Consider the following 16763-nt stretch of genomic DNA (forward strand, 5'->3'; position numbering starts at 1 on the left):
GTAATGAAAGAAAGCGTTTTGGAACTGAATTGAGGTAGCGGTTGCGCAGTATTGTGAATGTACTAAATGCTACTGAATCGTACACTTCAAAGTGGTTGACTTTATGTTATGTGAATTTCACCTCAATCAAATCATGAAATATTGGCCCAGATTCTCAGGTAAATAGATCTGGGTAAATGGTGTACATGGAGGAAAGGGGAGCCAGCCAGGGAGCCAGTGGGGCTTGCCCTCCTCACACCTACAGTTCAGGGACCGAGGGGGCAGTGGAACCACAGAGAATGCGCCCAGCTGCACATCTGGCAGACGTGTTCCGATGGTGCAAAAGGGCTGGGCAGGCTCATCACTGAGGCACCCACTTGCCATGGAGCTCAGGCTCCCTGAAGGTTTCATTTTTATTGCAGGGCACATTTCTTTTTTTGTGTGAAGAGTCTCTTTGGCGACAACTTGCCATTCAGGTTCTCTGCCTTAAATTGTCCATCCCATAAGCAAACACTGCTCAGTCGGACAACCAGCCCTTGAAGGGTTGAAAGGCTAACTACCAAATAGAGGAGCCAGCATTCAGGGAGGGTTGGTTTCCTTTCACTTCTGCCTTCTGTTGAAGCTTCTAGAGGCACCTTGCACCCGGGTCAGAGGAAATGCAGGGTGCCTCATTTAATTTGAATTTCAGATAAGGGAAAAGTACTTTTTAAGCATATGTATATCTGATGCATTATTTGGGACATAATTATATTAAAATGTGTTCATTGTTTATTTGAAATGTAAGGGACATGCTCTCTCTTTATTTGCTAAGTCTGGCAATCCTATGAAGAGATCTCTGAAATTCTTATCGATAGGATTACAAAGGACAGACAGGTTGGAAGTTCGGATAACAAGTAGATGGTCTCCTCTGGGGCATTCCATCGGCCTTGTCCCTGCCACTACTCAGTCTCCCAAACGATTGTGCAGCTTCCAATATCGCAAGCCTCAAGTGTGTAACAGATGGCTCTGGGCCTGGCTTTGTTTGCTGATACCCTCCGGGTGGCAAAAGTAGTCCCTATGATTTATACCAGGTGGGAAACAGCATTGTACCTTCCAAGTAGAAACAGGGTGATCGGATGGAGTGGAATGGGATCAAGCTCAACCCACTGAGCCACCCTCGCCTTAAGTAGAGAGCTGTGCCGCAGAACCCATTTCTGGTAAAAACAAACAAACAAACAAAACACGCATCCCAGAGAGTAGCTAGAAGATGGCCATTCTGGATTTTTCTACTGCTTTTGTCCTACTGGGTTATTTTAGGGCAAGGAGAGTTATGTGAGGAAGTCTAACCGCAGTGGAAAGGACTTTTATAAATAGTTAACTCACACACCTGATTATGTTCCCCTGGCTGCAGGCTGGACAACCATGATTTTTCTTTAGTTTCTTTTTTAAAATTGAAGTACAATTAACACACATTATTATGTCAGTTTCAGGTGTACAACACAATGATTCAATAGTTGTATATTTTATGAAATGATATCACCATAAGGCTAGTTAACATTCATCACCACACATAGTTACAATAAATTTTTTCTTCTGATGAGAACTTTTAAGATTTATTCTCTTAGCAACTTTCAAATATGCAATACAGTATTATTAACTATAATCATCATGTTGTATATTATATCCCATGGCTTACTTTATAACTGAGAGTTTGTACCTTTTGACCCCCTTGAACCAATTTTGTATCCCCACCCCCACCCCAGCAACTACCTTCTGTTTTCTGTATTTAGGAGATCAGTTTGTTGGCTTGTGGGTTTTTTTTTTTTTTTGCTTTGTTTTTTTAGATTCCACATATAAGTGAGATCATACAGTATTTGTCTTTTTCTATCTGGCTTACTTCACTTAGCATAATGCCCTCAAAGTCTACCCACATTGTCACAAATGGCAAGATTCTATTATTTTTTATAGCTGGGTACTATTTAATGTATATACACCACATTTTCTTTATCCATTCATCCACTGATGGACACTTAGGTTGTTTCCATATCTTGGCTATTGTAAATAATGCTGCAATGAACATGGGTGTATATATGTATATAATTATATTTATATAATCTCTTTGAGCTAGTGTTTTCATTTTCTTTGGGTAAATACCTAAAAGTGGGATTGCTGGATCATACGGTAGTTCTATTTTTAATTTTTGGAGAGACCTCCATTCTGTTTTCCATAGTGGCTATTCCAATTTACATTTTCACCAACAGTGCACAGGGTTTGATTTTCTCCCCATCCTCACAAACACTTGCTATTTCTCGTCCTTTTTTTTTTTTTTTTTCCTGCAAAAAGCTTTATTCTTTCATTTGGTCCAATGCATGGGAGAGGGCTTCAGGGTGGTTAAAAGAATAGCTAGGTCCTGGATTGTTTGGTTCAGTGGATAGAGCGTCGGCCTGTGGACTGAAGGGTCCCGGGTTCAATTCCGGTCAAAGGCACATGCCTGGGTTATGGGCTCGATCCTAAGCAGGAGGGTGTTCAGGAGGCAGCCATCAATGATTCTCTCTCATCATTGGTGTTTCTATCTCTCTCCCTCTCCATTCCTCTCTGAAATCAATAAAAATATATTTAAAAAGAAAGAAAGAATGGCTAGTAGTTTCGGGCAGAGGCTCAGGTAAAAGCCATACACCAGGGGAATGCAGAGGGGCCTCTCATTGGCTCTGGACTCCAAAGGCTCCTGGCCATGCTTGAGGGTGAGCCTTTCGAAGAGATACTTGCCCACCCCAGCCTGGGGCTGGCCAGCCTGCGGAGGTTAGTCAGGTGGTCGCCCATTTCCTTGATGAGTTTCACCTCCTCATCCAGGAAGTGGTTCTCCCGGAAGTCATAGAGATGAGGGTCTGCGCAGGAAGAACCCAGGCCTGCAGCTCCAAAAGAGCCTGGTTCAGGTTCCTCTCCAAGGCCAGGGCAGCTTCCATGGTGTCCTCGGTTTTGCCCCACTCATCTTGGGAGGCTTCAGCACATTCTGGAAGAGAATGCGGCCAGGCCACCATGCTTGTTTTGCATCTTTAAGAGATGCTCAGCGCCCTTGTGCTTCTCCGCCAACTCGAGGAATAAGTGGCCCACACCCCCAGAACCACAACATCAAGGCTGAAATAGAAGCCCAGAGAGAGGTAGGTGTAGGAGGCCCGCAGAGGCAGGTTGGCCAGGCAGTTGACCGCAGCCTCCACCTCAGTGGAATACTTCTGATGAATTTGGGAGCTCATGGTTGTTTGGCAATAAGGAGTTAAGGTAGAAAAAAACAAACCAGTGTGTTGGCTGGTCCCAGAGGTTGTTCTGAAGGTGGTGACTGGATAAGACACAGGAGGGTGGCCAGAAGGGTCTGTTCCATCCAAACACTGTTGAAGCAAGAGACAGATCCAGGACCGCCGAGGGCACTGCCTATTTCTTGTCTCTTTGATTATAGCAATTCTAACAGGTGTGAGATGATATCTTATTGTGGTCTTGATTTGCATTTCCCTGATGATTAGTGATGTTGAACATCTTTTCATGTACCTGTTGGCCATCTCTATGTCTTTGGAAAAATAAAATATCTTTTCAGATCCTCTGCCCATTTAAAAAATCAGATTGTTTGCTTTTGCTATTGACTTCTATGAGATTTTTAATATACTATTTTGAATATTAATCCCATATCAGCTCTATGATTTGCAAGTATCACATCCATTTAGTAGGTTGCCTTTTCAATTTGTTGATGGTTTCCTTTGCTGTGCAGAAGCTTTTTAGATTGATGTAGTCCGGCTTGCTTATTTTTTTCTTTTGTTGCCTTTATTTTTGGTGTCAAATCAAAAAAATTATCACCAAGACTGATGTCTAGGGGCTTACTGCCTATGTTCTCTTCTAGGCATTTTATGGTTTTAGGTCTTAATATTCAAGTCTTCAATCTACTTTGGGTTAATGTTTGTGTATGGTGTAAGAAAATGGTCCAGTTTTTTCAACACCAATTATCTAAGAGATTGTCTTTTCCTCCATTGAATGTTCTTAGCTCCTCTCTCATAAATTAACTAACTATATATGTGTGAGTTTATTTCTGGACTCTCTTTTCTATTCCAGTGATCTGTGTCTGTTTTTATGCCAAATACCATGCTGTTTTGATTACAAAGCCATGCGGCTTTGTAATATATTTTGAAGTCAGGGAGCATGATGCCTTCAGCTTTGTTCTTTTTGTCAAGATTGCTTTGGCTATTTGGGGTCTTTTGTGGTTTCATACAGAGTTTAGGAGTGTTCTATTTCTGTAAAAACTGCTGTAGGAATTTTGGTAGGGCTTGAATTGAATCTGTAGGTTGCTTTGGGTAATATGGGCATCTTAAAACAGTATTAATTCTTTCAATCCAGGAGCACAGAATATCTTTCCACTTATTTATTTGTGTTTTCTCCTATGTCTTTCATTGAAGTTTTATAGTTTTCAGTGTTCAAGTCTTTCACCTCCTTGATTAAATTTATTTCTAGGTTTTTTTGGGGGATGGGGGGTGCATGGACAACCATTACTAATGCCCACTTGTTTCACCTAAGTCCTAGACTCAAGTACTGACCAATAGAGAGCAAAGAACTCTCTGTCGACTTCTAACCCCAGGAAATGATTGGCAAGACTGGCAACAAAAAGCACTCTTCCACTTCATCAGGTCCACCATTCAGCACCTTCGCTTCATTTGCTTGAAGACCGAAGGAAGTAAAAAGAGGAAAAAGACTTGACCCTCATGGTGGGACTCAGCCATGCCCATCCTACCCTGCAACGTTCAAACAGCTCAGCTATGGGCTGGGGTAACAGCCTTGTCGTGGACGTCTCCCTGGTGGAGGCAGTCTGCCAGACCCCCTGAAACACACAATGCTTTGGCTCCCTCTCAAAAACACCAACACTCATTGCTGACAATGTCCCCACCTTCCACCCGTCCCTACCCACCCCTTCCTGGAAAATGTGATGGAGGAGCGGGAGTGGGCCAATTCCAACACCACCTGGCCCTCTGCTGCAGACCTGGCCGCTGGCCGGAAAGCGGCCCTGGCTCCGTGCACAGACAGCCCCTCCGGGACGTGCGCGGGCAACACATCCTTATTCTCACAGCTCTGGCTTCCTGTGAGGCTGTGCAGTCACCTCTGTTGGCTTGGGTCTTTCTGACCTCAGATGATATGGGAAACGGAGGCCAGTGGGTGAAATTGGGAGGTTGAGCTGCGATATGCCACTATCCGGCCTAGGGTGGGACCCTTTGTCCCCAAGGTCCCCAAAGAGGGAGGGTGACTTCCCACCACACCCAGCCACCGCACAGCCTTCCCAGGGGCCACGGGCCTCCCCGTCTCCCCATGTAGCCCTGAAAATCTATGCCTCCGACTGTGGCCCAGTTGCCGTCAGAGGTAATCCGAACCTGGCCGAGGAGCTAACACTCAATTCTTTGTCTACTGCTTCAGGAAGTCTTAGCTCCCTTTAGAATAGCTGGGTTTTGGAGACTTTGGGGGTGGGGGTGGGGGGAGTATAAAAGCATACTTTCAGAGGTTTGCTCACTCAACAGCACCGTGCCGAAAACTCACACGGATGCCAGCAGCACGGGCTGAAACCATACCCTCGAGTTGGTTTCCACTAATCCAGAAATCTCGTCAGCACGCCGTGTTTCTCTCCAACAGTCCGCACTGGAAGTGACTCTATCACATTTGCCTGGTCAGACACAGCACCTGCGGCCTCAGCCAGCTCCCAGAGGGGAGAGACTGCACATGAAATCTGGCTCACTCAGCGTGGTCCTTGAAAAGTCCAAACAAAACAAACACTTACAGAGTAGGAGAACCTGATGATAAGACAGGCCTCCCTTCTTTCATAAACCCGGCGGAGTAGCTCAATTTCCTGCTCACTCACACTGTTCAGGGCCATTCAGTTATTCAGATGACACATGAGAGACGTTTCTCTCAGGTTTTCTCTAGCCTCCCCCCCACCCCCCTTGTGGGGGCGCCTTTATGTGCCACTTACCAATTTCTCCTGGGGATCCCTGTTTGTCATCCTCCTGCTCAGGAATGTCCCAGGCCTGATGGTCCCTCAGGCCTCAGTGTGAGTGTCCCTTCCTCAGAGACGCTGGTCCTGACCACCTACAGCAAGCTTGGCTTAGCTTGTCCTGGTACAATGTCTTCCTCTAAGGCAGTGGTTCTCAACCTTCCTAATGCTGTGACCCTTTAATACAGTTCCTCATGCTGTGGTGACCCCCAACCATAAAATTATTTTCATTGCTACTTCATAACTGTAATATTGCTACTGTTATGAATCATAATGTAAATATCTGATATGCAGGATGTATTTTCATTTTTACATATTGAACATAATTAAAGCATAGTGATTAATCACAAAAACAATATGTAATTATATATGTGTTTTCTGATGGTCTTAGGCAGGGGTCCTCAAACTTTTTAAACAGGGGGCCAGTTCACTGTCCCTCAGGCCGTTGGAGGGCCGGACTATAGTTTAAAAAAAACCTATGAACAAATTCCTATGCACACTGCACATATCTTATTTTGAAGTAAAAAAACAAAACGGGAACAAATACAATATTTGTATTTGCATGTGGCCCACGGGCCGTAGTTTGAGGACCCCTGGTCTTAGGCAACCCCTGTGAAAGGGTTGTTTGACCCCCAAAGGGGTTGCGACCCACAGGTTGAGAACCGCAGCTCTAGAGTATTTACAAGGGACATTTTCACATCTAATGTGTGATGATGTATTTACTGGATAGCTCCTTTCTAAGCTGTAAGTTCCACAAGAGCAGCGCTATGGGTTACATTGCAGGTCCTCCTGCCACTCCCCAGAAAACACTCTAATCCCAGTACCTCACAATGTGGCCTCACTTGGAAATGAAGTAGTTGCTGATGTAATTAGCTAAGATGATGTCATACTGGAGTAGGGTGGGTTTCTTGTTTTCATGCCAGTAAAGTTTTCTCCCTTCTACGATTGTTCCCTTTCTTCTTATTCACATGGTACAGCATTTCTTGTGATGCTAGGAAGCATGTTGCATATGAAAAACAATACATTCTGTAATTATCATGCTATTTTGCAGAACCAAATATGCTAAAAACAGCCACCCACATACTAGGCCCTTAATAAGTATTTGTTAAACCGAATGAAATGAAACTTCTCAGACTATCACAAAGTTACAAATTCTGATAAAATAGTAAGCTTTGGTTTTGCAATTCTTTTTCAGAATGTAAATGAAATGTGCCAATAAGTGACTTTCCTTTTAGAATGTGGCATGCCTCCTCCTTCCTTTCTTCATCCTTCCCTTCCCTCCCCTGCCTCCCCTTCCCTTTCTTCTCCTTCCCTTCCCCTTTCCCCCTCCTTTCTTCTTCTTAGGATGATAAGACACCAGACTCAGCTAATTTTGCAACTATGCTCTGGGTTTGCTCACTCGACCGTATAAAAATAGGTCTCCAGCCCTGGCTGGTGTTGCTCAGTAGTTAGAGCATTAGCCCACACATAGAAAGGTCGTAGGTTCGATTCCCAGTCAAGGGCACATACCTAGTTGTAGGTTTGATCCCCAGCCCTGGTTGGGGCACCTGCAGGAGGTAATTAATTGATGTGTCTCTCTCACATCAATGTTTCTCTCTACCTGTCTCTCTCTCTCCCTCCCTCCCTTCCACTCTCTAAAAATCAATGGAAAAAAAATATCCTCAGGTGAGGATTAACAGCAATAGCAACAACAACAAAAAAGGATCTCCATTTTCTGCAATTGTGTCAAAAGTCTCCACCTTTCTTTTAGTTCTATGAAGCTACACGCTTAAAGTTACCTGGATATTTGCATACCACACATTGTCCTGGGTTTGTTTGAGGGATTCTAAAGCAAATAAGTTTTTTGGCTGTCAAGCATACATGGCACTAAAGGAATGGAATTTAGGGTTGGCCAGGAGACGGATCAGACTAGGTATTTATTAATACCTGAGTGTACTTTAGGCTTAGGGTCTGGCTCTTACAGACTCCAAGACGTTCCAATTAAAGCTAGGAACACTATCCTGAGTGTAAGTTGCTTTCCATTGCTGCTACTGTTTTCTGCCAAGCTGTAGTTTATGACAGATTTTTGTCTGTTCTCAAGCAAATAAGAGTAGCCAACGTTTATATAGCACCGTTTTTCCTGTATTAGGCACCAGGAACCATTTTTCATATTAACTCATTCAATCATGACAACAAAGGCAGGCTGTATGAGGGTAATAATAATAATAGTCGCTGTAGCATATACCCCTAAAATTGTATTGGTTTAGCCCAGTGGTCGGCAAACTGTGGCTTGCAAGCACATGTGGCTCTTTGGCCCCTTGAGTGTGGTTCTTCCACAAAATACTGACTTCTGCGCATGGGCCACAAAGTTTCAATCGCACTGTACATGCGCACCCGCACGTGGTATTTTGTGGAAGAGCCACACTCAAGGAGCCAAAGAGCCGCATGTGGCTTGTGAGCCGCAGTTTGCCGACCACTGGTTTAGCCCAATAGATTAGTATTTCTCACTAGAGGCCCAGTGCATGACATTCGTGCATTGAGGAGGGGTCCCTCAGCCTGGCCTGCACCCTCTCGCTGTCTGGGACCCCTTGCGGGGATGTCCGACTGCCGCAGAGGTGGGAGAGGCTCCCGCCACCAATGCTGCACTCGCTAGCCATGAGCCCAGCTTCTGGCTGAGTGGTGCTCCCCCTGTGGGAGCACACTGACCACCAGGGGGCAGTTCCTGCATTGAGTGTCTGCCCCCTGGTGGTCAGTGTGCATCATAGCGAGCAGTCATTTTGCAGTTTGGTCGATTTGCATATTCGCCTTTTATTATATAGGATTGTGTATAACTTTGCCAGTATTGGGTAGGAAGTTCAGGGTCCCAAACTCCTTTCATCTGTGGGTCTCCTATACCCTAGAGCCCCAAAGTCCTTCTTGCCCAGCCAGCCAATGGGGAACAATAGGGAGGATTACTCACTGGAAGTTTTTAATGGGTGAGGCTGAGAGCAGTGAACATCTTCTGCCCGTGCCATTTGCCAGGACTCAGACTCATGGCCTCACCTAACTACAAATGTTGCTAAGAGATGTAATCTAGCTATATTTACAGATAAAAGAGGAAATGGTTTTGGTGAACACAGATTCTGCCAGAGTCCACCCTTTAGTTACCAAATATCCTCACTCACCTAATGCTGCTTCTCACCCAGACAACACATTTATTCTCCCCCACCCCCCCACCCCCCCACCACCACCAAGAGAGACAACCCAATGTCCCTTACAGTTACTGCATCCAGCTGAAAGCCAGGACTTTTGGGTCTTTGCCATCAGGATGGAGTGTTTGCTTGGTTGTCCGCTGACCTCTGAACTGAGAGGACGAGCTGCCTTCCTGCCCCAGTAGTGCAAGGACAGGAGAAAGTGATAAACATGCCCAGTGGGAAAGGGAAGAGTGGGAGACACACGGCCGGCATCCCTGGTGAAGGTGAGGTCCCGACGGGAAGGTAGATCATGCAGTGACCCTGTCCGGGGGCAGGAGTAAGCTCCTAGGCTGCACCCTTTTTATTGTACCCCAATTTGTCGCTCTGGGAGGAGTTTCCTGTCCTTTGCTCTCTGTCTGCCTCTGCAGTCTGGAAGGTTCCTCTCTAATTGTTATCCTCCACAGCCACCTGGGAGCCTATGAGGTGGGCGTGGGGAGCCCATTGCCTTGGAGGACTGCACAGCTCTCGAGGCTCACTTCCCACTTGTGCAAGTTCAGAGACTTGAGGTTCAAGGTTCTCACTGTCAAAGGCCCTTTAAATCTGGGCTCATTTTTAATTTGGCAGTATGATTCCCTAAAAACCTAAAAAGCTTTCATCTTTGCTTCCTGACAATTTAGGAGCAAAAGTTCATACCCAAAGCTTGTTCCAATAATAACTTTTCAAGCTTCATTTGTTTATTTGCTTCCTCACCCCTCTCTCTCTCTCTCTCTCTCTCTCTCTCTCTCTCTCTCTCTCTCTCTCTCTCTCCTCTCATTAATAGCAGCTGTCTTGAGACTCTAAAATAATAGGCATGGATGAGAAGGTCACATCCTTAATCAGATCTTTGTGAGTCAAAGGGCCTTTGTCTCTCAAATAATACTGTTTTACTATTCAGGACCCAGAAGGAATAGGCTTTTATAATCTTTGAGACCCTGTGTGTCTGGACTCTCCCTAGCCTCTTTCATTTCTGTTTGTAAACCAGCCCATCTTTCCTAAACTCACCTTGACCTCACTAACAACAGAAACATGCCAGTGATTGACTCCTTAATTGTGTACCCATGGTGCCTCACTCACCTCACGGAGTCCCTGCCCTGGGAAAAGGCGATGTGTCCTATTGCTCTGACTCCTCACCACTTCCCCTGAATTACAGGCTCAGTGGGCACGCTTACTGCCGTTGAAGAAGACAGATATTTTGCCACTTGATAAAACAGACTTCCTTCTTTCTAGCTTCTTGCCTCACTTTCCTCATCAATGACTACTCAACTGCTAAGCCAGTGCCTCACTAGTCTAGGTTTTTATTATGGCAGCATTCCACTTCCAGATACCAACTTTTGCATTGGTTGTTGTTATAACACTAGACACTGTAACAAACCCCCAAATTTCAGTTGCTTAATCCAATAAAAGTTATTTCTTCTCAGTCAGGTCAGTGTAGGCACCTTCTACCTGGTGATTCAGGGCCTCAGGCTACTGCCACCTTGAGTTCTGCCCATGCCTTGGGGCCATGGAGTCCTTTGCATCTAGACAGTAGGTTAGCAAACCCACAGAGGATGATCTATGGAAGGGTCTTAGTGGCCAGGCCTGAAAGTGGCATACCTCAGTTCTATCCACATCCCCCTGACCAGTGCTCAGTCATGTCCACACCTCATGCAAAAAAGGCTAAGGACTAAAGTCTAGTCATGTGTCCAGTGAGAAGAGGCACCCAGCTCTGGTGAACACGAGACAGCCTCAGTGATGAACGGACACAGCACCACGGACCTGTGCCACCAGCAAGTGAGTCCTCTGTACCTTCACCGCACGGTGGTCTCTATAAGGTAGGGATGTTCCCTGGTGGAAGTCTAAGTGCTTGATCACATCTGAGAGGAGAGGAATGCCTTTGTTTTTAAACATAATAAAATAGGTATTTTAATATGTAAACATTCAGGCAAAAACATCTCCAGGAATTCCACTATCAGATGATGCCACCCCATTGAAAACCACTGAACGGCAGGACATTGTCTGCCTTCCTCTCTCCGACCTCAATACCCACCATCGAGCACTTCACTCTGCTCCAGCTTATCCTGGCCTGCCTACGGTTTCCGGAGCACACAAACACCTTCCTGCCAGGGTCTCTGCAATTGCACCCTTCCTTCAGGGAGCCACAGGGCTCACCCCCTCACTCCTTCTGCTCTTTTGCTCATATGTCTCTCTTAGCAAGGCCATCCCTGACCACCCTCTTTAAAATACCAACCTCTCTCCCCAGATAGCACTTCCAGTACCCCACCTCCCTTAGTTCTCTTTGTGCCACTTATCACTTGACATATGGGCATTTTATCTCCAGGAGGCCACAGATTTTTACTGTACTTGTCTCCATTGTATAAGTGGAGGCCTGGTACATAATATTTAATAAATATTTGTTGAATGTGTGAAAACAATTAATGGGGGGTACATACAGCAATCATGGCATTACTTCTGAATCACTTGCCTCCATCCCCCTGTATCTCGCTCCCCCCCCACCCCAAAACGTTTCCTCTCCCACATGCTTGGTGCTTCCCACTGGATACATTCTTCATCTCCTAGTTTAATGCTTGTTCGGGCTTTCTCCAACTTTGGCGTCACATCGGGATTGCGGGTTTGTCTCACTACTTGGTAGTGATCATATTGTGACAGCTCCCTGGAAATGCCCATCTTGTCCTCCTTCTTGCCCTCTACTCTGTCTCCCACCCCTCCACCTTTCCAAATACTCCATCTCTTTGTCCACAAACATTCAGATCATAGTGTGCAGGAATTAGAGCAAAAGATGATGGTGGCTTGGATTAGTATGGCAGCAGTGGAAGGAGTGAGAAGTGGTCTGATAAGGGAATATATTTTGAAGCTGGGACCTGTAAGATTTTTCTGACAGATTTGATGTGGAGTGTGAGAAAGAAGAATCAAGAATGCCCTCACATTTTCCGCCTGAGCAATGAAAGACATAGATGTCATCAACTGAGAAGGGAAGCCTATGAGTAGAGTAGGTTTGGGGAAAACAACAGAAGTTAGAGGACACCAACTATGTGCCAGGCACTGTTTTAGGCACCAGGAACTTACACAAGTCTGATATTGAGCCTTCTATAAAGCACATCCACAGAAGCTGAGGCCAGCAGGGGCCATTGCTTGACATGTAGGATTCCAGCTAGAGTGTAAGCCCTCTGATGTCAGGGATCATGGTCTGGCATCTGGATCATCTTTTTCACCCACTGAGTGCATGCATGGTAAATACCTGTTGAATATATGATTCACTCTAATTCCCTGGGTGATTCAAATTAAAATGGAATAAAAAGTTCACCCTTATGTGCAACCATAAAAGTACTAGAATAACTGTTCTGATTTTAGACAGGGGTTTCTTTTAGTTCATTCTACATATACTTATAAGACTATGGCACCTCCAGTCCAAACACAGTGTGTTTTATTTCTGAATCCATAGAGCCTAGCATCTAGGAGATAATGGTTGAATGAATATATTTTTGTGTATTTTTATTTTTATGGTGGTGTAATCACAGTATCCATTTCATGTTTCCTAATTTTTACTTACTATTTTATAATATATTAATTATTATACATATATTTTTCATTAACTATCATTTTTTATGTCTGTGTAGTAATGTATTGTATACAGATAAACTATGATTCCATGATCTATTTCCTCATTATTCAACATTTAAGACTCTTTCAATTTTCAAAATAATAAATAAGACATCAATGAACGTTTTCCTTAATGTAGCTTTTGTACTTTAGGCTATTCCAATAAGATGGTAATATTTCTTGATCAAGAATTGTGGTAGACATCCTATATAATAAAAGGGTAATATGGCCGAAACCGGTTTGGCTCAGTGGATAGAGCGTCGGCTTGCGGACTGAAGGGTCCCAGGTTCGATTCCAGTCAAGGGCATGTACCTGGGTTGCGGGCACATCCCCAGTAGGAGATGTGCAGGAGGCAGCTGATCGATGTTTCTCTCTCATCGATGTTTCTAACTCTCTATCTCTCTCCCTTCCTCTCTGTAAAAAATCAATAAAATATATTTTTTTTTAAAAAAAGGTAATATGCAAATTGACCGAATGACAGAACGACCAGTCGCTATGACATGCACTGACCATCAGGAGGCAGTCGCTCAAAGCAGGAGCTGCCCTCTGGTGGTCAGTGCGCTCCCACAGGGGGAGCGCTGCTCATCCAGAAGCCCTGAGCCGGGCTCACGGCTGGTGAGCACAGCAGCGGTGGCGGGAGCCTCTCCCACCTCCATGGCAACACTAAGTATGTCCAACAGATGGCTTGGGCCTGCTCCCCGCAGTGAGGGGGAGCGGGCCTAAGCCATAAGTCAGACATTCCCAGACTACTCCTGGGAGAGGGCACAGGCTGCGCTGAGGGACACCCCCCAAGTGGACGAATTTTGTGCACCAGGCCTCTAGTTATTAATATTTACCAATGTCTGTCTCTCTACTCCTTTGAGGCATGCAGAAAACTTTCATTTCTTAGTCTCCTTGACATTGGGTAGGGCCATGTGACTAGTTCTGTTCAATACAATGTGAGGGGAAGTGACATGTAAACCCCTACCTCTCTACCAACCTGAGGGAGGCATGTTGAGTGAACACGAAGTGAACCTTTATTATGGTAAACTACTAGGATTAATTTGTTACCACAGCTAACCTAATCTATCCCAACTAAAACATAGACTTTGAATGTTATCATGAATTAAAGTATATATTGGATAATTGCACAATGGCTGGTATATAGTAGATACCTAATAAATGAATTAATGAGACTGGCTGCCAAAAATACATAAAAATACAAATTTCATTGCTGTATTAACAGTGGTGGATTTATTATCTGATTGTTCTTGCCAATTTAATGGGCAAAAATATTGTTTGGCCAACAAGAAATTGGCCAATTTCTTTGCTTCTTGATAAGGTCAAACATTTTTTTCATCTGCCATTAGCTGTTTCTTTTTTGTTATTTGTTCAAAATCGTTCATTCATTCTCAATAACTATTTATTCACTGCCTTCATTGTTCTAGATATTAGGGCTGTAGTGGTAAATAACCTTGCTATTATAGAACTTTTATTCTAGGAGGGGAGAAAAATTGCATGTGAAAATGCTTAAATATTTTAGGTAATGGGAAGTGCTATGAAAAATAAAGCAAGGTCAGTGTCTTAAAGATAGACTGGATGTGTTTTCACATAGGGTGGTCACACAGCATCTTTCTGATAACATCACTTTTGAGCAAAGGGAATGAGCCTAGAAGGTAACTGGGGAGAAGAGTGGCGAAGGCTGAGGACTAGCACATACAGGGGCCTTAAGGCAGGGGCATACTTGACCTTTTGAGGATACAGCAAGAAGCCAGTCTGGCTGAAGCAGAGTGAGTGAGGGGAGAGGTGTAGGAGTTATTAAGGGAAGATGATAAGGGCTAGAATATGTAGGATCTCCTTGTCCATTGTTATGCCTTTTGACTTTTCTTTGGAGTGATTGATATAGGAGCCACTAGGAGCTTTTGAGTTGAGGAGTGACATGATATAGCTAACTATTTAAATGGATGGCTCTGGCTTCTCTGAAGATGAGAGGATGGGGGAGCAAGCAGGAGGAGACCAAGTAGGAGGCTATTGCAGTGTTTTGATGCAAGGTGATGATACTTTAGAGGAGGGCGACACCGTGAATAAAGTGAGAAGGGATCGGATTCTAGCTATATTTTGTTGTAAAACTAATAGGGTTTAATGATAAATTGGATATGGGGGTGGGTGAGAGAAATGAAGAATCAAGATTGTGTTCAAGGTTTTTGACTTGAGCAGCTAGAAGAGTGTAGTTGCCATTTACTTTATTGCTTTATTGAATTTGGTATTTTTAATGGCTCTGGAAAAGGCCATGTCAGAAATCAAAGAACAATGTACTGGGGTAGACATAATGCTTCTCTCCAGATACAGGGGCAGAGTGATTGCCGAGATCAGCCATGGTCTGAGTGGGGTCCCAGCACAGTGCAGTAGTCCTTGGTGTCTTCTCTGGGCTCCTTCCATCCCTCTTTCACTTCTGTAAATATGCCCTCTGTCATGACTGTCTCTGTTGGCATCATCAGGGTATTCAGTGGCATGCAGGTGTACAAGTTGTGGAAGCCAGAGGAGCAAATAAGCACAAGAAGGTGGCGCTCTTCCTCCTACTCGAGGGTAAGAAGATGCTCTGGGAGGAGGCCCAGGCTGGCGATGACCCCACCTTTGTTAAGATGCTGCCAAACAAGGATGCTGCTATGCCCTCCATGACACAACTTAGGAGACAAAGGAGAGCATGAAGGAGATCTGGGGCTGAGACCCTGAGTCTGAGCACCTTACCATCAGAATGATCTGTGCCAGCTCCCAGGGCGCCATCAAGAATAAGCTGAGGGGATCAAGCATGAATTACAAGCAAACTGCTAGGAGGAGGTAAAGGACCGCTAGACACTGACAGAGAAGCTGGGTACAGCGTTCTTTCTCCCTATAGTGCAAGCCTTTGTGAATCCAGCCCCCTGCCTGGGGTATCTGGCAGCCCCAGACTTACCAGACCTGAGGGGTTGGAGGGATTCCTGTAGGGGGAGGGTGATCCCTTCCCCTCAGTTGGCAAACAGACCCCGCACTTCACAGACATTCCTCCTCCCTCCATCCCTGATGATTCAGGCCTTTCTAAGCCACTTTTGATCTTCTGATCCTTCTTGAATTGAAGCAGACCAAGTGCCCCCTGGGCGGTGCAGGTTAGGGAGCGTCTGGACTTTTTTCATTGACACCCTAGCCCCCCACTTTCTTCTCCCTCTCCCTATGTTGCCAACTTCTAACCACTATAGTGACCCTGGCTCATCTGTTTAGATCAATGGTTCCCAACCTGGAGCACATGCCCCACAGGGGGGCAATTTGATTTTTAAGAGGGGCAATTTGAGAATGGGTTATTAACAGTGATTTTTTTTACATTTCTTGTGGTTCTAGGGGCCTCACATATGGTATATAAATATATGTTGTGACATATTTATGCATTTCAATTCTCTATTATATGTTTTGAAACTTTATTTGCTATTTTTTCATATTACTTCATATTATTATTATTTTTTTAACAATTTCTTGGTGATTTCCTCCTCAGTACTTCAACTGTTCTTTTGTTCTTTTATTTTTCTCTTTCATGGATGCCATGTTCTTTGGAAGCTTGTTTGGACTAAGTTAATGTCCTTTTAGGCTTCCTCCATGTGAATTAGGAGCTCACTTTTTGAATAATAAGAATTATATGTCCATCAGGATTTTAGAGATGCTTAGATGATGCATGGCCAAAACAAGGTTGGGAACCACTGGTTTAGATCTATGTAGGAATAGAGTGTTGGGGAACGGACTCCTCCTGATCTGACTGGTCCTCCTCTCCTTTTCCCCCAAGTTTCAGGGGAAAGCAGATCAGCAAGGGATCTTCCATTTAAAAAACCCACAATTAAAAAAAAACCCCAATCATGACTTATTGCTCAGGGCCACAGTGATTGGTTCAGAGATGGTCATATGACCTTAGATCAGTGGTTCTCAACCTTCCTAATGCCGCGACCCTTTAATACAGTTCCTCATGTTGTGGTGACCCCCAATTTCATTGTTACAAATTGAAC

The 16763-nt window shown here is 44.6% G+C and overlaps 1 pseudogene; it reads left to right on the forward strand.

Moving 5' to 3' along the window:
* Positions 1 to 15198: 15198 nt before the first annotated feature.
* On the forward strand, positions 15199 to 15836 carry LOC118649845 (annotated as a pseudogene).
* Positions 15837 to 16763: the final 927 nt, after the last annotated feature.

This window comes from Myotis myotis, unplaced genomic scaffold (assembly GCF_014108235.1).
Source record: "Myotis myotis isolate mMyoMyo1 unplaced genomic scaffold, mMyoMyo1.p scaffold_m19_p_3, whole genome shotgun sequence".
Classification (NCBI taxonomy): Eukaryota; Metazoa; Chordata; class Mammalia; order Chiroptera; family Vespertilionidae; genus Myotis; species Myotis myotis.